The sequence below is a fragment of the Drosophila virilis genome, chromosome X (genome assembly GCF_030788295.1).
Source record: "Drosophila virilis strain 15010-1051.87 chromosome X, Dvir_AGI_RSII-ME, whole genome shotgun sequence".
In the NCBI taxonomy this organism is placed as follows: Eukaryota; Metazoa; Arthropoda; class Insecta; order Diptera; family Drosophilidae; genus Drosophila; species Drosophila virilis.
The window spans coordinates 21687467-21701374 of record NC_091543.1 but is presented as its reverse complement, the minus strand read 5'-3'; the positions used below and the strand labels follow the sequence as shown (position 1 = coordinate 21701374).

The window sequence follows — 13908 nt, the reverse complement described above, 5'->3', positions numbered from 1 at the left end:
AGAAAGTCCAATTAGCTGGTCAGTTCAGCAGGTGCTCAGGTGTGGCGATCGCCCTGTCAATGGGTAATTGCCATTAAATACCCGACACGCCCCCTTCAGCTGCAATTATTGATATTGACAGCTCTTGTTCTTATTGTTGATTATTATTATTATTATTATTATTATTATTGTCTTTATTCGGTCATTAGGCGATACGAGTAAAATGTACGATAACGGAAGTTTACATTCGACAGTCCATGCCCCTGCCCTGCCCTGGCCTGCCCGCCCCCAGCTTCGTTCGTTTGCCTCTTCCTCAGCTGCTTCTTCTTGTTATTTTCGAGTCTTTGGCAAATACTTGAAGACCCCGAACCATTAATACGACTAAAATCTCTTGAGGCGTTCTCGTGTGCTTCCAATTGTTGTTTCACAAATGAAATGCAAATATTTCTTGCCATTTGGTTTTTTTTTCTTTTTTTGTACTTTTACTTGCTTCCTCTTATGCGCTCTTCTCCACTGTACTTTTATTTTATATTGTTTTGTTGCAATATTAGCACCTTTTACTTTCCATTGTTTCTCGCTCTCGCACGACTTCCAAGTTTGCCCAGCAGATGGCGCTTCGGTGCTGTGCGTAACATACGCGTTCGCTGAGCTATTTTTACAATACTGCACAGACCAGACCAGAACAGACCCGACTATATACATAGCTGGTTTAAGTACTGCATTAGTCGAACCATGATCAATGCGGCCTTGACCCCCCAGTGAAAAAAAAAACTGAAGGAAAGTGATCGACAACCAGGAGATTTACTCTAGACAGATCCGTTTTTTTTTTTTTTTGTGGCACATCTTCCAATCAGCAATATATTTATTTCTAAATTTGAAGAAACTGCAGTCCGATTCATCAGATGCAAACAAATTGGAATAGAGACCTCTCGAAGATGGTAAGGAAAGTGGGCGTGGTTTGGCGTCATAGACATGCGGCAGATGATATGCTTACTAATATGTTAGGCAGCCCGATTTTTATTGTTAGCTAGCGGAGTTACCGTCGAAACACAAACGGATTGGATGCCAATTCAGGGCAGCTCGAAACACAAAGGCAACGCATGGACATGGACACAAAGGATATTTGATAGCTTTGTGCTAAGTAATTGGTTTTAACAGCACAGCAAACCGGACCAAACCAGAGTTGACTAGACACTTCGATAATCAGGGCAGGGCAACAACATGCGTCGCTTTATATGTTGTTGCATGCAAACTCTGTTGATAAGCCAGTCATATACCACACAGAAACATACATATATATGAAGATACACACACACACACACACACACACACACACACACGCGCGCGTCTAGACACCTCTTTGAGTTCGAATATTGAGTAAGGTTTCAGCAATTTGAACAGAAAATCAAAGCTGATGATAAAAATGTGAATTATCTTACAAAACATGAAAGTACTCAAAAGTAATAAAAAGTTTTCGAATAATCTAGATGATTTAATACTCTGTATTCCATTTAGAATAGAAATTATTATCGATCAGCTTTAAACTGGACCATCTCTTCATGCCTAATGCTCCGTTGTGAAGCATCTCGGTTCTGCTCAATTGGGAAATCTAACACAGGTCTGTGCAGTAAGCATTAATATGCCAACTAATCGCAGGCGAAAACTTGAGCAAGGTTAAACACAAAATAATTGCATTGTCTTGTGCTATTTATATGACCCTAGCTGTATATACAGGCAGGCATATATTTTATATGTGAACGTATGTGGAACGCAAATCGATAAAGACACAATGAGTTGACACAATAATGTGACAAAGCAAAGCAAAACCGAGTGAAGAGTCCAAGATGTTGCCAGAAGCGAACACCACAATCCGCAGACGCCAGACGCCGGCTTCTCAGTTATTCTCAGCAATTGACGCGCAGTTGGCATCTCGACTTGTGCCGGGCTGGCCGAGCAGAACAACATATGCAGGCAGACATACATACACAAATATGTAGAATGTGTAGCCATCCATATATTTGAGACTTAAGTGTTTCACTCTAGAAGTGCATGAGTACCCGATGGCACTAGGTAAATGGCTCTTTGAGTGGGTGATGACTGCTTTGGATAGAGGCAGAAGCAGCTGCGGCGGCGCCAGAGGTGCTGATCTAAAAAGCCAAACATGCGATTAGTGGGCTACACTCAGTCAGTCAGTTAGTCCGTCTGTCAATCAATCTCTGTGTATAAGTAAAACGTTGTTATGTTCCAAATAGCAACAAGAACGACAAAAGGAAGAAGCAGCAGCAGCAGCAGCAGCAGCAGCAGCAGCAGCTGTGGAAACTGCGTCTTAGACATTCGAAATGCGATAAGTTTCAGTTGAAACTCTATTGTGCTACACACATATAAATATGTATATATATTTATTAATGTGCATATAATGTTTGTATTTGTCAATTATTTTAATTATTTAACCCAATTTAATGACAATGCTATTTGAAATAGTACTAGCCTGTCCCCATACTACAAAATGGCATTGGAACGAGGGGGGAACGATTAAACGAAACGAACGATAACTGTTCAAAGCGCAACACGATGGAATGCAACCAAATGGCATTGGAACAAATTGCATAGCAACTAATAGAAAGTCAAGGGCTAAAAAATACAAATCAAATGAATGGAACCTAATGTACACAAAATAAACTTTTTAACTTTACTTTATCGTATCAACAATTAAAACTCATTTGAAAGCCTCGAAAAACTAAATATGAAATGAAACGAAATGGCAGCGGAACACCTGAAATTAGACAGGTGAAAATGCCAGCAACAAAAAAAAAAAAAAAAAAAAAAACACTGATTTTGTACTTGAAATTCAATATGCACTTTATATGTTAACCATTTGAACTTAATTAAATTCAAGGTTGGCCTGGTGAAAGTGAATGCAATGGAAACACACAAGCCAATAAAATGAAGTGGCAAAAACAACGCGAACCTAATTGATATAAAGGCAAAGAAGAAGTAGAAGAAGAAGAGCAAGAAGAAGAGCTCGATAACTAATTCAATTACCTTGAAGCTATTTCTATACCGATGAATGTCAATTGATGGATTAGTTGGTAGCAAGTGCAGCGTTTCGCATTTGCCATTTACATGCCCGTTCCAATTCCACCGTTCTCAGACAGCATAATCGTGGCCAATCAATTTGAAGGTTTGTTTTTTACCAAAACAACAACAACAAAACACACACACACACACACACACACAATCTTATCTAAGCGCAATTGCAAAATTGCTTAATTAATCAACAACAATCAAAAAAAAATATAAAATAATAATAATAATCGTGGGGCCAGCCACTGTTTAATGCCAGTTTCCCTATCGCATTTGGTGCTTAAGTACTTTTCGGTGTTGCAGGTAACTGTGAAAACTAGCCCAGCCGAATCGCCTTCCCTATCTATATGGCAGCCATATAGCAATTACATACGCTCGTCCAGATAAGTACACGAACTCACATTCTGACAGCTACGTGATCCTATCCTAGATTGTATCTGTATTCAGTTAGCCAAAAAAAAAAAAACAAAAACAACTAGCTACATATTTGTTGCCCACATGTCAATATACTTCATTTGGCTTCGGCTTAGGGTATATTTTTTATGAAGGCGCCAGAAGTTGCGCTTCGATTTACGGGACACGGCCGCGCGCACCTGTTGTCGACTGCAATCGACTGCAACCTGATTTGCTGTTGTTGTTCCTCTTCTTCGGCTTCTTTCTCTTCCGTTTCGCTGTTGGCTGTTGCTTCATCGCCCTCTGTGCACATTAATGCTATTGTTATTTTGCCTGATTGGCAAAGACAAAGACAGATAACCGTAAACAAAACCACCGACGACAGCTGTAAACAGCGACAACAGTAGCTGTAGATGGATAGATAACTATCTGGCATTGCAATAAAGACGACTAGACTATCTGTGAGTGTAATAGCATAGTTGAGTAATTCATATGCAGGCATTTATGTGGCGACACATTCGAGACAGTCTTCGACGTCGAGGCCCCAAGCTGAATGCCCAATCGATTTACATGCATAAGTTTGGGGGTCCAGCAACGAAATTGTTGCGCATGACTCAGCGACAACACGCCCACAAAATTAACGCACGCACACACACACACACACACACACACACACACACACACAAGAGTGCTCTGGTCGCGAGTGCTTGACTAGAAAATACCCTAAGTGCTCTCAAATTTGTACTCTAGCTCTTACAACCTATTAGATCTATATGCTTAACAGCAATTCGATATCGATTTGTTTCAATTGTTTGCGTACAAGTTATCGATCATTCGAAATAAACTCGATTTTCAATGGGAACAGCCTGTCACAGACAGGCAATTCAACAATTCTTCTACCAAGTGCATTCGTTTGTTGTTGCTGTTTATTTTTTTTTCTTTTTTGCTTTCAACAAATGAAATTCAAGCAGTCTAATAAGCGTTAATAAGAAAACCTTTGGTCCGGGCAAGGCCGCCTAACACCAGCTGGCTTATTGGCAAAACGAAATACCAAGAATCCCCTGCAACAACAAAAGACAGTCAAAATGTGAACTTCTTACGTCAATCGACGGCGCTTGTGATTCATTCACAGAGCTGAAAATGTGTGTTGAACCTGATATATGTAGCTTAGTTTGCTAAAAACAAGAAAACAAAAAAACATGCGACCCACACCCCAACCCCCTTTATGACGGGATCAACCAAATACGACTAGCTCGGGCGTGACCAACTAGCAAATACCCTAAATACCTATGAACATTCCAACTTCGTTCCCTATGCTATGCTATTTTTTAGCGTATAAATATGTCAACCAAATGTGTGCAAATACCCAAAGACTGGGCCCAAGAGAAAGACCGACTCAGCTCCAGTTATATTTAGTTATAGTTATAGTATATAGGTTCCAATAGATTCGGAGAGATATATGTATGTGCAGGTGTAGCGTTCTGCCAAAGAGTTAAAGAAAACCATAATACCCTATTTAGCCATTTTCAATTAATGCAGGGTATAACAACAAAAGCAAAAGCACCATCTGAAATTTATGTTTTGGCCTTTCCCGCGGCTGCTGAGCTAAATACGCATTGATGAATTTGCGCGCTCGCAAGCTGAGTTATTAATTGCATCAGCCAATTCGAAGGCACACACACACTCACACGCACACGCACACACATGCACTTGCATAGATGGATATGTATGTAGGTGTTAGATCTGCGCGTGTGGCAATGAAACAGCAGTTAACAGCACCAATTGAGCAAAGTAACGGTGAGAGCAGAAGTGCAAGAGAGCTGCGGCATCGATCAGATAACAAATGTTAATTGATTTATCTATTACGCATAAGCATACTTTCTTATCGTTTGTTCGCTTCAACGCCCACCCAAAAGAGCTGCGCGCGGGAGTCTACCCAGACCCGCAGCCTTTCCCGTTTCCATCACACTTCCCCGGAGTGCGTGAATGACTGGGCCATGCGTCATCAGCAGCGCGCCCCAAAAAAAAAAAAAAAAAAAAAAACAAAACGAAACTAAAATAACAGAAAAAAAAAAAAAACAACACACACTCAGCACACATAACGAAAAAACCCCCAACAAGACAAAATGCCGACACTGAGGCTGCTCTCCACAAGCCTCCCGCTCTCTGTGCGTACACTCTTAACTTCGTCACAGCTCGGCGTCATACCCTCGCGCGCTCTCTTCTGTGTTATTGGGGCTGCCAGCTGACGCAATGCGTAGCAGCATTTACGTCAACCGGCAACGCTGCCTGCGACAACGTAGTCAGCTTTAAAGTTTAACATTCCTTAAAGTTCCAACAAGAAGCTAGCGTCAGCGCCAGCGTCTCTGTTACAGAGGTCAATACACACGCACAGCGAAGCCTTAGGGAAGAGCGAGTGAGCAAACGAGAGGAGCTCACTCGTAGTGCTGATAAGACGCTTGCTATGACGACGACAATGTCGTTGTTGGAAGGAAGGCAACCAGATTATTTTGCTTGGCTGCGCGTTCGTGTTTAAATATGCATATGCATGTATGTATGTGTGCATGCATTCATGTACACATATATGTTTGCATATACATACATACGTATGGGTGTCTCAGTTGCTGTGTGCCGTTGATAAGGTCACGATGAAAATGAATGTTCGTTTTGTCATGTGTATTAATCTGTTCACTATGTAAAAAGGGTACGGTATTCATGTAATGTCCGTCTGCTAGTCTATTCGTATGTGCGCCATCTAAATCAACCTATAACACTTTATGGACTTAGAAACTGGAAGTCAACTGGTACTGGTGATACGATTTCATAGTGATTAACTAATCGACTATTTTGAATTTGACTAATGCAATGCTACACATCTCTAACATAGCATGAAAAACCACAACAGACCATTTAACATAACATTAACAGTTCTTCTCAGTAACACACTCTGGCAAATCGTTTAACATTCCACTTAAAAGATGCAATAATTTAACATGTCCAACAAGATTTACAGCAGGTCTTAACAAATGTTAACACTTGACAGTTTCGTTCCAATTGGCTTCTTGCATAAGATAAGATAGCTACTAGAACCACTCTCTAACTGAATCGCTACACAATCCACCCACTCCCCCTCCCCCTCTCTTTATGCTCAACCCATTATAGCATATAGTACGGCTGTATGGGTGGTTGTCTCTTCAGTTTATAGTGCGTGAAAGCAGCACGTGACACGCTGACATTTATTAAGAGAGACGCGCAAAGTGGCAGCTGCTAATTGGTAGGATAAATAATTGAGCTTGAGCTGTATTTGAGATTTGTCGTGGGACCGCATTATTCGCAATATCACAGATTAAGCAAGGCAAACAATTCGAAGATCGGCGGAAAATATGTTGTTTACATTGTTTATTATTTTTTTTTTCGTTTCTCATATCAATAACAAAGTGCTAAACGGGCGAAGGCGACGGCAGGAAGAGTTCAACAAACGAAACTAAGCAAACGTTGGAAAATTTTAATGCCAAGTCCTTCTTTAAATGGGAGTTAATCAATTGTCAATATTGACACAAGCGCTGCAAATCGCACTGTTAAATGACGCAAGTTGCGTATGTGTTTCAATTCCGTTAGCAAACATCAGAGTAGCTTATGTTTCGTGAGACTGTTTGCATCGCATTACAACATGTTAACAGCGAATTCTTCTCCCTCTCCCTCGCTCGCTCTCTCTCTCTCTCTCTCTCTCTACGTACCAGAACTTGTATTCTTTCGCGTGCCGTGCTAATTCAATTTGCAAGCCGAATCACTCGGGCGCACAAGTGCGAAGGAGACGGAGATAGCGACAACGACAGCAGCAGCCATTAGAGATGTGCTAATTTCGATAGGCCACTCGCTAATTGGCATCGTTTTGGGACTAGGGGGGAAGTTAGCGGAAAGCGGGCGACAGCTTGGCCAAGATATTTGCAAGTATTTTATTGTGAATGCCTCGTACCCCCCCCTCCCCCTTTATTGTACCAACGTTTCATTTCGCGTATTGCGTTCTGCTCGATTTGCCATTGATCTGTGCAGCAGACTGGAAAGTTTTAGATCTGTGGAATCGTCGCAGCGTTTGGCTCAAAGATCGATCATGTGACAAAGTTGCACGCGTCGCATATTAGAGCCAATCTTACCACAGCCCCTTTTATATGGGGCCGTAACGCAAATAAATGTACGTTTTAAAAATAGACCAGACAGGCGATAATTGGGTGCGGTAGGTGTAATAAAAATGGATAACTCATCTATTTTCGTATCAATTGTTTAATATTTTTGGTTCGATGGCTTGCCCGAGGCGCCAAACACCAAACCGGACAAGCTTAACTTCAAGGCAGGTGCGATAATAAAGAGGGCTTGCGATTGGACAGTTGATTCTCTCCAATACCAGGCACCCATTGCCAGTTCGACCTCAAGCTTAGAAGCGAGAACAACAACAACAGCAACACAAGAACCGCAAGTCAAAGCCAAAGCCAACAATAAAAGCCGATAGGAAACTTAAATAGCGCATATATCGAATAGACATAATCGACATATCGCATGACATTAATGAGCCCTGGCATTTAGTTTGTGTCTAATAAACCGCAAAAGGTTAAATATAAGTTAAGTATATACAATTTGTTTATGTTAATTCACAAATGTGCATAATAATGTTCATTTTATATGCATATCGATACTTTTATGCATAAAGAAAGATTCAATGGGAAAATGGGAAAGTGCTTTTCACGCATTCTTTCACAGGGTTGAATAACATTTTTCACATTCTCGCATAAATAAATGTTGAAATTCCCATAAATACAAATAAAATATTCGATTGCAACGCTGCGCGTGCCCCCGCTGCCAACCATTCCGCCCACAACCCTCCTATCGTTTAACATTTCATCAATCAGTAATTCAATAACAAATGTAATGAAACACAACTTAAACTATTTGAACGCCCATGCAAAATGCAAAATACCCATCTTTAGATCGTGTGGCAAACCAGTTGAAAATGCATTGGACCATAAATTCGATTGAAATATGCAAATTGTTGCTATTATTATTCGTTGAGTACAACAGGTATGCCTCCTTCTGCCTGTTACACACATTACAGGGTATGTTTCAAAATGAAAATGAAATGGTAACAACAAACAATGGAATGCACAGCAATGCATGGGGAACACATGGAATGGAACTGCGCGCGTGCTCGACAATGATAAATGTGCCATTCAGCACATTCCTTTATTGTAAATGATGGAGGGGACGAGACTGATGACAAAGACGTCAACATACGCCGGAAAATGTCGTTAAAAAGCCAAAAACCCCCGCTCACTGTCAAATGCAGTCGCAGTTGCAGTCACTGCCGCAGTCACAGTCACAGTCACAGTGGCCAACGTCAGAGCGAAACGTGTGCTTTTTGCTTTTGTTCGGCGACATTGCACTTGTTGTGACCGTTTTAAGCTACTGACCGCTTTGGTTATTTATTTGTTCGCATGTTTTTCGATCGGAAACGAACGTTTCTGGTTTCTGGTTTGAAAAATGCGCAGCTCCCGAAATGGGCGTGAGAAATCACAACAACATGAAAGCCGTTCGCTTATGGGCGTCATCATTAGCGTCATTATGCCATAAATACAGCAAGAATGCATGTTTGTGTTCATATACATGCACATGCACACGCATACATACATACATACATACATATGAAGGTGAAAATATTTATAAACAGCGTACGGGCAAAAGGACGCTCAGGGCAGGCAAGATACACTAAGCACATAACGCGGAACGCGTGGGAAACGAAACGTGGCGAGCACATCTTACGCCACAGTCGCTCAGCAGCGACAATTGCATTTGCGCGGAAGAGAGAGAGAGAGAGAGTGCGTGCGTTGACGCATGTGCATGCAATTATGTTCGGCTCTCACAAAAGGTCCACGGGAGAGCAAAGAGCGTGCGCAGCCGAAGGCACAGTCGACCATACACAGCAAGCTTTACATTTTATTTTTTTTTTTTTTACCGATCGGCTGTTGCCTTGAACCATTGGCACAATTACCGCGTGGGTGTACGCAGCCAGAGAGAGCGAAAGAACGGAATGCAACGCAAAGAGCGAGAGCGGGAGATCAGTTCATACTAGAGATGAGCGCGTGTCAGAATATCGCAAGCCGAACAACAATTCCGTATGTGAATGTTTCAGTGCAATTGACTGCCTAAAAATGCAAATAGAAAACAATCTTTTTGTTAAGTGATTATTTTTATTTTTAGTGCATTGTGAGCTTTTCTATTCATATTTAATTAAAATGTTTATGTTTGTAGCCAGATTAAAGCTCGTGTTGAGTCGTGCGTGCTCGTGTCGCGAAAGTAAACGGGACACGCGATCGCGTTCGTACCCAAAGCAAACGTAATGCAAACAATTTGATATATTTGAAACATAAAAAGCAACACAAAAAGCAAAGATATAAAAATAGCTGCAGAGGCAGTTGTTGTTGTTGTTGTTGTTGTTGCTGTTGTTGTTGTGTGCAAACATTTATTCGTCTGTGCTATTTTTATAAAACAAAAAGTGAAGCGAAAGAGCGCGTAAAAGCAGCAGCAACAACAAAAAAAAGAAAAAGACGTCGACTGACTTAACTTCTGCTCGATGCCTGCTGCTGGCAGTGCTGGGTAGGGGCACGGCCGGCAGCCGCTATGCCGGCACCACGATGGGGGCCCCAGTTCATGCGAATTTTTTTTGGGAATTTTCCACTGGCAACGCGACAGCAACAACATGAATAATTCACTTTTGGCCCAAGGCATGCGCATGCCTGTCTGACTGACTGTCTCAGCTTGTGTGCGTGTGTGTGTGTGTGTGTGTGTGTGTGTGTGCGTATGTGTGTGTGTGTGTGTGTGTGTGTGTGTGTGTGTGTGTGTGTGTGTGTGTGTGTGTGTGCGTGTGTGTGTGTATTTCAGCATTGTCGCCAATAAGAAATTGCATGCACCACTGTGCCCAATAAGCCCTCCACATTCCCCTCACCCAAATCAGTTCTTTTGCCAATAGGCAAACGCACAGCAATGCTGCAGCATAACAGAACAGAACAGATCAGTCTCTAAATAGAGAGAGAGAGAGAGCGAGAGAGAGAGAGAGAGAGAGAGAGAAAGAAAGGAAGAGGGGCAGAGCACTTCAACGATTGACGCGCTAGCAAAAGCCACCCAATTAGCGCGCAGGCGCGGCGGCGGCAACAATTACAACTACAAGTACAAGTATAAAGACCAAAAGCAGCAACAACAACAACGGCAATGTGAAACGAAACTGGTTTGAAGACGCGTTGCCGCTGCCGCTGCCGCCCGCCGTTGCTGCTGCGCCTGGATGTCAAGCAGGCAGCACGAAGAAGGCGAAAACAGCAAGACGCTGACGCTGACGCTAACTTTTTGCTCACTTGTTGCGTGGCGTGCGAGCGAGAGAGAGAATCCGATATTGCAAACTTTTCCATTGATGAATTTTTTTTCGGACCGCTGGACAAACGGGCCAAGGCAAGTCAAAAGAGGAGGAGGGGGGGAGCAGTAGGCGGCATTGCAGTTGAATTCGATTGTGACGGCTGGTTCATTCACGAACTATCCTCCATTTCACCCACCCCCACACACACACACATACACACACACACACATCGCTCCGCAGGTAAAAAGCTTTACCAATAGACAACTACTTTTGCTTTTGCCTAAATTTCAACTAACTACATACATACATATATACACAAAAACTAAACACAGAATATAAATTATATATGTATATAGAAATGCAGCACACACACACACACACACACACATATATACAAACACATACACGCACGATTGGAGTGGAGTTTTATTGAACATTCGCAGAAATTAGCTAAGGAATTAGTTTCAATGCAAAAAAAAAAAAATTAATCAGCATGTTATCGAAAATTTGTTCCCAATTCAAATTTGGCATATGCAAATTGTATACATTTGTGTATACTTTGTTGTTGTTGTTGTTGCCAATCTGTGCTGTTTTTCGTTAATTATGTTATAAATTTATTACACTGCACTACACAAACATTATTAACTTGAAAAAAAATATATAAAAGAAATAGTGTATGTGTGTGTGTGTGTGATAATTTACGCGATAGAAAAAAAAAAACGTTACTGTTTCACTTTAAGTATAATTTTTTCGTTTTATTTTCTCACTGTGTTTCGTTGCTTTCATGCATGTATTTTTACGATTTGCGCGCTTTGCGGACCGCCTTGCGGTCGTTGGTACGACAGAGACAAGAGACGTAGACGTAACGAAGCGAATTGGGCAAAGACGAAAACGACGAATACGACGAAAATGACGAAGACACACACGAGACGAAAATACGTATACGCCTGTTCGGTAGATTCAACGCGAGTGAACTAAAAACGTTGCCGCTTGTAGCCAGACGGTGGCGACGGTTGCGGCAAAACGCAGCTACGACGGCGACAGCGTCGTCGGCAGCGCAGCCAACGTCACCAATATACCAATATACCAACATGCACACATACATACATATACATATATATATATATATGTGCGTTTGTGCGTATGTTTAATTCACATTTTCTTTTTTAGCTTGTGTTTTGCCCTGGAGCATTGAACGTTGTGAAGAACCGCAAGTTGATCCCAAACACAACGCATAGCGCCAAGCCAAGAGAGTAGGCGCACCACAGCAAGTGAGAGAGCGAGAGAGAGCCAGCCAAAGAGAAATAGAGAGCTCTAGAAATTCTTGTTAGGTGGCGGCCATCAGCCGGCAGCAGCGCTGTTGATGTTGCTGCTTTGGCAGCCTCTTTGCATGTGTGCGTGTGCGTGTGCGTGTGTGTGAGTGTGCATGTGACTCTGTAAGCGTGAGAGAGTGTGTGACGGTTTACTTGCGGCCCCGCTCGTGTTGCATTTGATTAGATGACGTCGAGCTGTTGGCTTCTGTTAAAGTAATACGTGACGCTCCTGCGCGTGACATATGTACATATGTATGTATGTATGTAAATAGACCCCAAAACAATGTCAAGGACTCGCTTGCAGTGCAAGAAATCAATGATAACCAAGAGATGCGGCAGTAGGGCAAATATTCGCGTGGCGCCTAAAAGTATGTGACATCGAAAACAAAAAAAAGTGAAGCAATTGCGCCAACATTTGAACTGATTTGCTTTTGTTTTTGTTTGTGTTTCTTTTGCACTCAAATTTACGACATTTCGATAGTTCGTAAAACGATTTATCGAACGCAACAGCTTGATATCATATATTCGATAAATTACATCAAAGATGTTTTGCGTTATAAACAGAGCTTAATGTGCCGTTATTTGCACACACTCTCTCTCGCTCTCTCACTCTCTCTCTCTCTCTCTCTCTCTCTCTCTCTCTCTCTGCCAGAGTTATCTATGTTATCTAGGTATGTATGTATGTTCCAAGTTTGCTCGCTTACCCACATTTATTGAAAACTATTTGGAATTTATCGACAAAACGGTTATTACTAGTCAACTTACCTGGAAAGAAAGAGAAAATAATGGAATTAGTTTTGCATTTGGAGAGTTCGATAGTTTTATTATGGAGACTGTACTGCGCATATATCGGAAATTGAGGTTATGTTAGACTAGACTAACCAGCTTGCACAAAATGCTTGTCATAATTCTTGGCGGAGTTGTGCCTGCTAATTCCAATGCCGGCTTGCTGCTTGGCGGAGCTTTGATTGCCGAGCTTGGTGGCGCCACCCTCGCGGGCGGCGCCCTTCAGCTTCACCGCCCGATTGGTGGCCGTTTTGGTGGCTTTTAGTATTTAAACTTATTTTAAACTATATTCAAAGATATACCGAAATGTTGTTGTAAATTTAGCCCAAGCGCCCCCCACTATGTTAAGTTTAGTTTACTTGACGATAGGAAAGAACTAGATACTGGAAAATTTTGACAAGAAAAATTTAGCATGCTTCTAGGCAAGTCCAGCATACCCAACCAAGCCCAAACTAGCTAGTTTAAGCATCCATATTATGTCTGACTGACTGACTGACTGATGGGCAGACTCAAAAGCTCGAAAGCTGTTTTTTTTTTGTGCTTTTGTTTTCTTCTTTAAACTCATTTTGGAAACACATTTAGGACGTGTTTCACGGGTTTCGTAAAATCTGTGTGGAAACTCAATTTGACACTTTAGTTTTTGTACGATCTGCTCCAAAGTCTATTTAAATGCTTTTCATTAAAAAGCTTTTCATTTGTTGTAATGCCATTCGATTGTGAAAAGGTATCCTAAAGCGGATTCCATATAAGACCCCACCTAATTCTTCTATAAGGTCAGATACATAAATGGTCAAAAGTCCTAATTGCCAATTCGATAATTATCGATTTCGCTAAGCAGGGTTGCCTCATTTTGCACTTAACATTACATTACAACCCTTAACTCATTTACGATATAACTTCAGAGTGCTTATTATACCCTGCACCCATTGAGTAAAAAGGGTAGATTGGCTTTTTGGA

General features: G+C 41.6%; 1 protein-coding gene across 5 annotated transcripts in view; it reads right to left on the bottom strand.

Moving 5' to 3' along the window:
- The window catches only part of sgg (shaggy), a 62111-nt gene that overhangs the window by 33636 nt on the left and 14567 nt on the right, over positions 1-13908 (bottom strand). The window contains exon 1 of one of the 5 annotated variants that reach the window (XM_015170920.3): positions 13048-13198. The exons of the other annotated variants lie outside the window; for them this stretch is intronic. The gene's annotated coding sequence lies outside the window, so the exon portion shown is untranslated. Of the gene's footprint in view, positions 1-13047; positions 13199-13908 lie in introns of those variants that run through there. 5 annotated transcript variants of the gene reach the window in all.